This window comes from Papio anubis, chromosome 1 (genome assembly GCF_008728515.1).
Source record: "Papio anubis isolate 15944 chromosome 1, Panubis1.0, whole genome shotgun sequence".
Lineage (NCBI taxonomy): Eukaryota > Metazoa > Chordata > Mammalia > Primates > Cercopithecidae > Papio > Papio anubis.
The window spans coordinates 133,279,594-133,289,399 of record NC_044976.1 but is presented as its reverse complement, the minus strand read 5'-3'; the positions used below and the strand labels follow the sequence as shown (position 1 = coordinate 133,289,399).

Here is a 9,806-nt window from a genome sequence, read left to right as displayed (position 1 = left end):
AGGCCCATGATCCTGGTACCCTGTCCGGTCCTCCGCCCTGTCTAGGAAGTATTCTTTTAGATCCATGGCCGCTCAGGAGCTTCTGAGAGGCCCCCTCTTGCCCCACCCACCCAGAACCATCAGGGCTGGTCAACGGCGAACAGCCAACCCAGCAGAGCGTGGCCTTTTTCTCAGAATGCCCCTACCACGGTCGCTTGTCCCGACCAAGTCCCAGCCTGTGAGCAAGAGGGTGTGGGGTTTTGGGGAATGGGGAATGGTCCTGATTTGCCCCGGGCAGGCACTGGATCCGGCAGCCTGATCTCCGGCGAGAGGGGCTGAGAGAAACCCAGATGCACCCCACCACCATCAGGAGCAAATCCATAGGCCCACACACAGACACACCGGGGACCTCGCGCGCCCGGGATCCTACACATGCGCGCGTGCACACAGACACACACACACGCACACACACACACGCACACACACACATGCACGCACACACAAACGGGTTGAAGGAGAGCAAGGAAGAGATGGATGGAGAGATTGAAACCGAGGGATGGAAAGAGACAGCGATCGAGCCAGACGGGGGACGGGGACAGGGAAAGAGACAGAGAGGTAGAGAAAGAGAGAGGGACAGAGAAAGAGAGAGAGAGAGACAGAGACACAGAGGGAAGGCGACAGAAGTATCGCGACCTGAAGGGGTAAACCCAAAAGAGAGAGGGGGATGGAGCTAGACAGCGAGAGCGATAGAGACTTGGAGAGGGAGCGACCTGCTCCGGTAGGCGGGGCCCTTTTGATCAGGCCGGGATAGGGTGGAGGGTGCTTGGTAGGCCGGAACAGCTTGGCCAGGCCGTCTGTGCGAGAGGAGCAATGGAGCGCTGAGACGAGTCTTGTCATGGATTCATTGCTTGCTTTGGAGGTGGGTTTCGTAGGCTCCTTCCTTTGTTGGCACCTCCCTGTGCTCTTGGTGCGGTGCAGTAAGCCCCTTGATTTGCAGAGTGCACCCGCCCGTTTGGCAGGAGCCATGACACCGGGAGTGCCCACGGTGCCTGAGGCCTGGGTCTCTTTCATGTCCTCGGGACTGGAGTTTACACGAAGTTGGTGGCAATGGAATCCGGGTGCACAGAGACTGTTTTCTTATTGGCTGGCAAAGCAATGTCCTTCCCCCAATAAAGCGGTCCCTGCGTTCTGGAGCGGAGGTCCTGGCTGGCGTGGTGTGGCACCTGCTGCCCCTGCCCGCCCCTTCCCCCGGTTTGGAAGGTTGCGGCGGCGCCCGATGAGTGCATTGAATCGCCTGGGCGTTCTGGGAGCGGGAAGGCAGCGCGAATGGCAGGGAACCTGCGCCTGCGCCTTTATGATCCCGCCCCCTGCCCTCTGGGGATGGACCCGGGCTCCTGGCTTGGCAGCGGCGAGGCGGAAGAGGTGGGAGGCTGCTGCCCGGTTGTGCTTTCGTGGCGGACCCCCAAGAGGATGTGCCCGGCTGCGGCGGGGGTGTAGGCGGGCGACAAGGGGGGAGCAGAGTCCGGGGAGGTTGGGAAGCATGGCGATAGTAGGGGGAAGGGAGGGAGGGGGGAAGCCACAAAAGACTATAGCAGGCCTTGCGCGGTGGATCTCGCCTGTAACCACCGCAGGCTGGGATTCCGAGGAGGGTGGATCACGAGGTCAGGGGATCCAGACCAGTCTGGCTAACAGGGTGAAGCCCCGTCTCTACTAAAACTACAAAACATGAGCCCGGTGTGGTGGTGGGGGCCTGTAGTCCCCACTTCTTGGGAGGCTGAGGCAGGAGAATGGCGTGAACCCAGGAGGCCAAGCTTTTAGTGAGGCGAGGTCGCAGCACTGCACTCCAGCCTGTATGACAGAGTGAGACTCTATCTGGAAGAGAAAGGAAGAAAGGAAGAAAGGAAGAAAGGAAGAAAGGAAGAAAGAAAGAAAGAAAGAAAGAAAGAAAGAAAGAAAGAAAGAAAGAAAGAAAGAAAGAAAGAAAGAAAGAAAGAAAGAAAGGAAGGAAGGAAGGAAGGAAGGAGGGAGGGAAAGAGAAAGAAAGAAAAGGAGATAAAGAAAGAAGGAAAGAAAGAAGAAAGGAAGGAAGAAAGAAAGAGAAAGAAAGAAGGAAGGAAAAAAGAAAGAAAGAAGGGAAGGAAGAAAGAAAGAGCAAGAAATATAGAAAGAAGGAAAGAAAGAACGAAAGAAAGGAAGGGAGAAAGAAAGAAAGAAAAGAAGGAAAGAGAGAAGTAAGAAAGAAAGAGAGAAAGAAAAGAGGGAAAGAGAGAGAAAGAAAGAAAAAGAAAGAAGAAAGAAAAAAGAGAGAAAGAAAACGAAGAAAGAAGAAAAGAAAGAAAAAAGAAAGAAGAAAGAGAGAAGGGAAGAAAGAAAGGTAGAAAAGAAAGAAAGACATGAAAGAAAGCAAAAAAGCCTTCAGCGCCCGGTGTTCCCAGGCGGTCTCCCATCCAAGTACTAAACGGCCAGACCCTGCTAAGCTTCCGAGATCAGACGAGATCAGGCGCATTCAGGGTGGTATGGCTGTAGATACCAGCAGAGGCTCCTGGTTGCCCCAAGAGCCCGGCCCAGCCACGCTCGCCGGCTTCCAGCCGGCACTGCCAGCCTGGGGCTGCCGGGTTCGGATCAGGACCCCCAAGCCGCTCGCCCGTGGCCTTCCCCCGGCTCCGGAGCTCCGGACATTCCACCACATCGGCCCGCTCAGAACAGGGAGTGCTCCGAGGGGTCAGGGCCCAGGGACCATGATCCTGAGACTCCGTCCAGTCCTCCACCCTGTCGCTTAGGTATTCTTTTGGATTCGTGGTCGCTCAGGAGCTCCTGCCTGGCCCCCTCTTGCCTCACCCAGCCAGAGCCGTCAGGGCTGGCCAAGGGCGAACAGCTGGCCCAGAGGCACGTGGACTTTTTCTCATAAGGCCACCACCACGGTCGCTCTTCCCCAACAAGACCTGGCTGTTGGGCAAGATGGTGTGGGGAGTTGGGGGTTGGGGTATGGCCCTGCTTTGCTCCGTCCTGGCACTATAGCCAGCAGCCGGATCCCCGGTGAGAGGGGCTGAGAGAAACCCAGACACACCCTGTCACAACCAGGAGGAAATCCACAGCCCCACACACAGACACACCCGGGTGCTCGCGTGTGGAAACTCACACGTACCCGTGCACTCACTCACACACACACACGCACGCACACACAAATGTCTTGAGGGAGAGCAAGGAAGACATGGATGGAGAGATTGAAACTGGGGGAGGGAGAGAGACAGCGATCCAGAGAGACAGGGGAGGGGGAGAGGGAAAGAGACAGAGAGGCAAAGAAAGAAAGAGGGACAGGGAAAGAGAGAGAGACAGAGAGACAGAGGGAAGGCGACAGGAGCGCGAGGTGCAGGGGCAAACACAGAAGAGAGAGGGGGAAGAAGCTAGAGAGCGAGAGTGATAGAGCCTTGGAGAGGGCATGCCATGCTCCGTAGGCCAGGGCCCTTTTGAGCAGGCCAGGATAGGGTGGAGGGGGATTGGGCTGGGCCAGAACAGGGTGGCCAGGCCGTCCATGTGAGAGGAGTAATGGAGCGCTGAGACCGATTTTGTCTTGGATTAATTGCTTGTTTTGGAGGTGGGTTTCATAGGCTCCTTCTTTTGTTGGCACCTCCCTGGGCTCTTGGTGCGGTGCAGAGGGCCCTTGGATTTGCAGAGTGCCCCCGCCCCTTTGGCGGGAGCCATGACACCGGGTGTGCCCACGGGGCCTAAGGCCTGGGTCTCTGGCATGTCCTCGGGACTTTAGTTTACACGAGTTTGGTGGGAATGGGAATCCGGGTGCACAGGGACTATTTTCCTGGTGGCTGGCATAGCAATGTCCTTCCCCCTGATAAAACAGGCACTGAATTCTGGAGTGGAGGTCTTGGCTGGTGTGTGTGGCACCCGCTGACCCTGGCCACCCCTTCCCCTGGTTTGGAAGATTGCGGGGGTGCCGGATGAGTGTAATGAATTGCCTCGGCCTTCCGGGAGCAGGAAGGCACCACGAACTGCAGGGAACCCGCGACTGCGCCTTTGGGGTCAGGCCCCCTGCACTCCGGGGCTGGAGAAGGGGCCCTGGCAGGGCGGCTGCGAGGCGTGAGCAGTGGTATGCTCCTACGGTAGGCCAAGTGTGGTGGATCAAGCCTGTAATGCCAGGACTTTGGGATGCCTAGGCGGGTGGATCAGGACTTCAGGAGATCTAGGCCAGCCTCGCTCATACAGTGAAACCGCGTCTCTAATAAAACTGCAAAACATGAGCCGGGCGTGGTGAAGGGCACCTGTAGTCCCAGGCTGAGGCAGGAGAATGGCGTGATCGCCGGAGGCCGAGCTTTTAGTGAGCCGAGATAGCGCCACTGCACTCCATCCTGGGTGACAGAGCGAGACTCCGTCTGGAAGATAAAGAAGGAAAGACAGGAAGACAGGAAGGAAGGAAAGAAGGAAGGAAGGAAGGAAGGAAGGAAGGAAGGAAGGAAGGAAGGAAGGAAGGAAGGAAGGAAGGAAGGAAGGAAGGAAGGAAGGGAGGGAGGGAAGGAAAGAAAGGAGAGAGAGAAAGAAAGAAAAGAAAGACGGAAAGAAAGAAGAAAGAAAGAAAAAGAGAAAGAAAGAAAGAGGGAAAGAAAGAAAGAGGAGAGGAAAGAAGAAAGAAAGAAAGAGAAAGAAACAAAGAAAGAAAAGAAAGAAGGAAGGAAGGAAAGAAAGAAGGAAGAGAGAAAGAAAAGAAAGAAAGAAGAAAGAAAAAGAGAGAGAAAGAAAAGAAAGAAGAGAGAGAGACAGAAGGGAAGAAAGGAAGGTAGAAAAGAAAGAAAGACAAGAAAGAAAGCAAAAAAGCCTAAACCGCCCGGTATTCCCAGGCGGTCTCCTATCCAAGTAATAACCAGGCCCGACCCTGCTTAGCTTCCGAGATCAGACGAGATCGGGGCATTCAGGGTGGTATGGCCGAGGATGTGGGCAGAGGCAGCTGGGTGCCCCAGGAGCCTGGCCCAGCCATGCCCGCCGGCCCGGGGCCGCCGGGCTCAGATCAGGACCCCCGTGACACTGGCTCTCGGCCTTCCCCCGGCTCCCGGGCTGCCAAGCCTCCACCACGTTGGGCCCGATCGGAACATTCAGTGCTTGGAGGCCTCAGGGTCCAGGGCCCACGATCGTAGGACCGGTACTCCGCCCTGTCCCGGAGGTATTCTTTTGGATCCCTGGTCACTCAGGAGCTCCTGCGAGGCCCCTGCTTACCCCACAAACCCAGAGACGTCAGGGCTGGCCAAGGTCGAACAGACGGCCCAGGCGCGTGTGGCCTTTGTCTCACAACGCCCAAAGAATGGTCGCTTGTCCCAACCAGGAGCCGGTCTGTGGCCAAGAGGGCGTGGCGATTGGGGATTGGGGGATGGTCCTGCTTTGCCTTGGGCTGGCAATAGAGCCGGCAGCGTCATCCCGGGTGAGTCGGGTTTTGTCTTAGATTAATTGCTTCCATTGGAGGTGGTTTTCGTGGGCTCCTTCCTCGGCTGGCAGCTGCCTGTGCTCTTGGTGCTCTTGGTGCGGTGCGGTGGACCCTTAGATTTCCAGAGTGCGCCCGCCCGTTTGGCGGGAGCCGTGGCACTAGATGTGCCCATGGGGCCCGAGGCCTGGGTCTCCGGCTTGTTCCTCGGGACTAGAGTTTACACGAAGTTGGTGGCAATGGGAATCCAGGTGCACAGGGACTCTTTTCCTGGTAGCTGCCGAAGCAATGTCCTTCCCCCAGATAAAGTAGCACTTGCGTTCTGTAGCGGAGGTCTTGGCTGGCATGTGTCTCACCCGCTGCCCCTGTCGGCCCCTTTAACCGTATTGGAAGGATGTAGCGGGGTCTGATGAGTGGATTGAATCGCCTGCGCGTTCCGGAAGCGGGAAGGCACCGCGAACAGCAGGGAACCCGTGCCTGCGCCTTTGGGGTCCGGGCCACTGCCCTCCCAGGCTGGACCCGGGCTCCTGGAGTGGAGGCGGCGAGGTGGAAGCGGTGGGATGCTGCCGCCTGGTGGTGCTTTGGTGGCAGACCCCCAGGAGGAGGTCACCGGTTGCAGTGGGGGTGTAGGCAGGCGATAAAGGGGGAGCAGAGTCAGAGGAGGTTGGGAAGCATGGCGACAGTAGGGGGAAGGGAGGGAAGGGGGAAGTCACAAAAGCCTACAGCATGCGGTGGATCACGCCTGTAATCCTAGCACTTTGGGAGGCCGAGGAGAGTGGATCACGAGGTCAGGAGATCCAGACCAGCCTGGGTAACACGGTGAAACCCCGTCTCTACTAAAACTACAAAACATCAGCCGGGCGTGGTGGTGGTCGCCTTTAGTCCCAGGTGCTCGGGAGGCTGAGGCAGGAGAATGGCGTGAACCTGGGAAGCGGAGCTTGCAGTGAGCCGAGATTGCGGCACTGCACTCCAGCATGGGTGACAGAGCGAGATTCCATTTGGAAGAAAAAGAAAGGAGGAAAGAAAGGAAAGAAAGGGAAGAAAAGGAGAAAGAGAAAGAAAGAAAGAAAGAAGGAAGGAAAGAAAGAAAGAAAGAAAGAAAGAAAGAGAAAGAAAGAAAAAAAAGAAGGAAAGAAAGAAGAAAGAAAGAGAGAGAGAGAAAGAAAAGAAATAAAGAAAGAAGAGAGAAAGAGAGAAGGAAAGAAATGAAGGTAGAAAAGAAAGAAAGACAAGAAAGAAAGCAATAATGACTACAGCACCCGATATTCCCAAGTGGTCTCCCATCCAAAGACTAACTAGGTGCTACCCTGCTTACCTTCCGAAATCAGACGAGATGGGGCACGTTCAGGGTGGTATTGCCATAGACGCCGGCAGAGGTGCCTGGCCGCCACAAGAGCCCAGCCCAGCCATGCCCCTCGGCTTCCAGCCGGCATCGCCCACCCGGGGCCTCCCGGCTCGTATTGGGACCCCCGAGCCGCTCGTCCGCGGCCTTCCTCCAGCTCCCGAGCTGCCGAGCTTCCACCACGTCAGGCCCGCTGGGAACAGGGAGTGCTCCGAGGCATCAGGGCCCAGGGCCCACCATCCTAGGAACACGTCCTGTCCTCCGCCGTGTCGCGGAGGTATTCTTTTGGATCTCTGGTGGCTCAGGAGCTCCTGCAAGGCCCCCTCTTGCCGCACCCAGCCAGAGTCATCAAGGCTGGCCAAGGGCGAACAGGCGGCCCAGCAGCACGTGGCCTTTTCCTCACAATGCCAACAACTGGGCCTGCGCCTTTGGGGTCTGGCCCCCTGCCCTTCCAGGCTGGATCCGAGCTCCTGGCCGGGCGGCGGCTAGGCAGAAGCGGTGGAATGCTGCTGCCTGGTGGTGCTTTGGTGGCGCACCCATAGAAGGAGATCCCCGACTGCGACGGGGGTGTAGGGGCGCGATAAAGTGGGAGCAGAGTCAGGGGAGGTCCGGAAGCATGGCGACAGTAGGAGGAAGGGAGGGAGAGGGGAATCCACAAAAGCCTACATCAGGCCGGGTGCAGTGGATCACTCCTGTAATCCAGCACTTTGTGTGGCCAAGGCGTGTGGATCACGTAGTCAGGAGATCCAGACCAGCCTGGCTAACACGGTGAAACCGCGTCTCTACTAAAACTACAAAATATGAGCCGGGCGTGGTGGCGCGCGCCTGTAGTCCCAGCTGCTCGGGATGCTGAGGCAGGAGAATGGCGTGAACCCGGGCGGAGGAGCTTGCAGTGAGATGAGATCGCGCCACTGCACTCCAGTCTGGGTGACAGAGCGAAACTCCGTCTGGAAGAGAAAAGAAAGAAAAAAGAAAAGAAAAGAAAAGAAAGAAGAAAGAAAGAGAAAGAGAGAGAGAGAAAGAAAGAAAGAGAGAGAGAAAGAAAGAAACAGAGAAAGAGAGAGAAAGAAAGAAAGAAAGAAAGAAAGAAAGAAAGAAAGAAAGAAAGAAAGAAAGAAAGAAAGAAAGAAAGAAAGAAAGAAAGAAAGAAAGGCAGGGAGGGAGGGAGGAAGAGAGAGAAGAAAGTGAGAAGGAAAGAAAGAAGAAAGAATGAGAGAAAGAAGGAAAAGAAAGAAAGAAAACAAAGAAAAAAGAAAAGAAGGAAAGAAAGAGAAAGAAAGAAGGACAGAAAGAAGGACAGAGAGAAAGAAAGACTGAAAGAAAATAAAGAAGAAAGAAAGAGAAAGAAAAAAAAGAAGGAAAGAGAGAGAAAGAAAAGAAAGAAGGAAAGAGAAGAAAGAAAGAAGGAAAGAAAGAAAGTGAAAGAAAGAAAAGAAAGAAAGAAACAGAGAAGAGGGGAATGAAAGGCAGGTAGAAAAGAAAGACAGACAAAAAAGAAAACAAAAAAGCCTACAGCACTCGGCATTCCCAGGCGATCTCCCATCCAAGTACTAACCAGGCCCCACGCTGCTAAGCTTCAGAGATCAGAGGAGATCGGGCGGGTTCAGGTGGCATGCCTGTAGCCGCCGGCAGAGGCACTTGGCTGCCCCAAGAGCCCTGCCCTCCCATGCCTGCCGGCTCCCAGCTGGCACCGCCAGCCCGGGGACGCCGGGCTCATATTCAAACCCCCGAGAAGCTCGCCCTCGGCCTTCCCCCGGCTCCCGAGCTCCCGAGTTTCCACCACGTAGGGCCCGCTCGGAACAGGGAATGCTCCGAGGCGTCAGGGCCCAGGGCCCACGATCCTCGGACCCCGTCCGGTCTTCCGCCCTGTCTAGGAAGTATTCTTTTAGATCCATGGCGGCTCAGGAGCTCCTGCGAGGCCCCCTCTTGCCCCACCCAGCCAGAGCCCTCAGGGCTGGCCAAGGGCGAACAGGCGGCTGAGCAGCGCATGGACTTTTTCTCACAATGCCAACACAATGGTCGTTTATCCCGACCAAGACCCGGCCGGTGGGCAAGAGGGCGTTGGGGGTTGGGGTTTGGGGGATGGCCCTGCTTTGACCCGGTCTGGCTCTAGAGCCAGCAGCCTGATCTCCAGCGAGAGAGGCTGAGAGAAACCCAGACACACGCCAACACTACCAGGAGCAAATCCACAGCCCCACACACAGACACACCCTTGCTGTCACGCGCAGGAACACACACGCGCGCGCGCACAGACACACGCAAGCATGCACGCACACACAAACGGCTTGAAGGACAGTAAGGAAGAGATGGATGGAGATATTGAAACTGAAGGAGGGAGAGAGACATCCATGGAGAGAAACAGGGGAAGGGGAGAGGGAAAGAGACAGACAGAGATTTAGAGAAAGATAGTGGGACAGAGAAAGAGAGAGAGACAGAGAGACAGAGGGAAGGCGGCAGAAGTAGTAGGAGCTGCAAGGGCAAACCCAGAAGAGAGAGGGGGAGGGAGCTAGAGAGCCAGAGTGATAGAGACTTGGAGACGGAGTGCCCTGCTCTTGTAGGCAGGGCCGTTTTGAGCAGACCGGGATAGGCTGGAGGGGCCTTGGGCTGGGTCAGAACAGGGTGGCCAGGCCATCCATGCGAGAGGAGCAACGCAGCGCTGATACAGAGATTGTCTTGGATTAATTGCTTGTTTTGGAGGTGGGTATCGTAGGCTCCTTCCTTTGTCGGCACTTCCCTGTGCTCTTGGTGAGGTGCGGTGTGCCTCTTGATTTAGGCTCCTTCTTTTGTTGGCACCTCCCTGTGCTCTCGGTGCGGTGCGGTGCGGTGTGCCCCTTGATTTAGGCTCCTTCCTTTTTTGGCACCTCCCTGTGCTCTTGATGCGGTGCGGTGTGCCCCTTGATTCGCAGAGTGCGCCCGCCCGTTTAGCGGGATCCGTGGAACGGGGCGTGCCCACGGGGCACGAGGCCTGGGTCTCTGGCGTATCCTCGGGGCTGGAGTTTACACGAAGATGGTGGCAATGGGAATCTGGGTGCACAGGGACAGTTTCTTGGTGGCTGGCGAAGC

At 56.2% G+C, this 9,806-nt stretch overlaps 2 pseudogenes; both read right to left on the bottom strand.

Moving 5' to 3' along the window:
* Positions 1-2,389: 2,389 nt before the first annotated feature.
* Positions 2,390-2,507, bottom strand: LOC116271869 (annotated as a pseudogene).
* A 2,293-nt stretch (positions 2,508-4,800) lies between these two features.
* On the bottom strand, positions 4,801-4,919 carry LOC116271831 (annotated as a pseudogene).
* Positions 4,920-9,806: the final 4,887 nt, after the last annotated feature.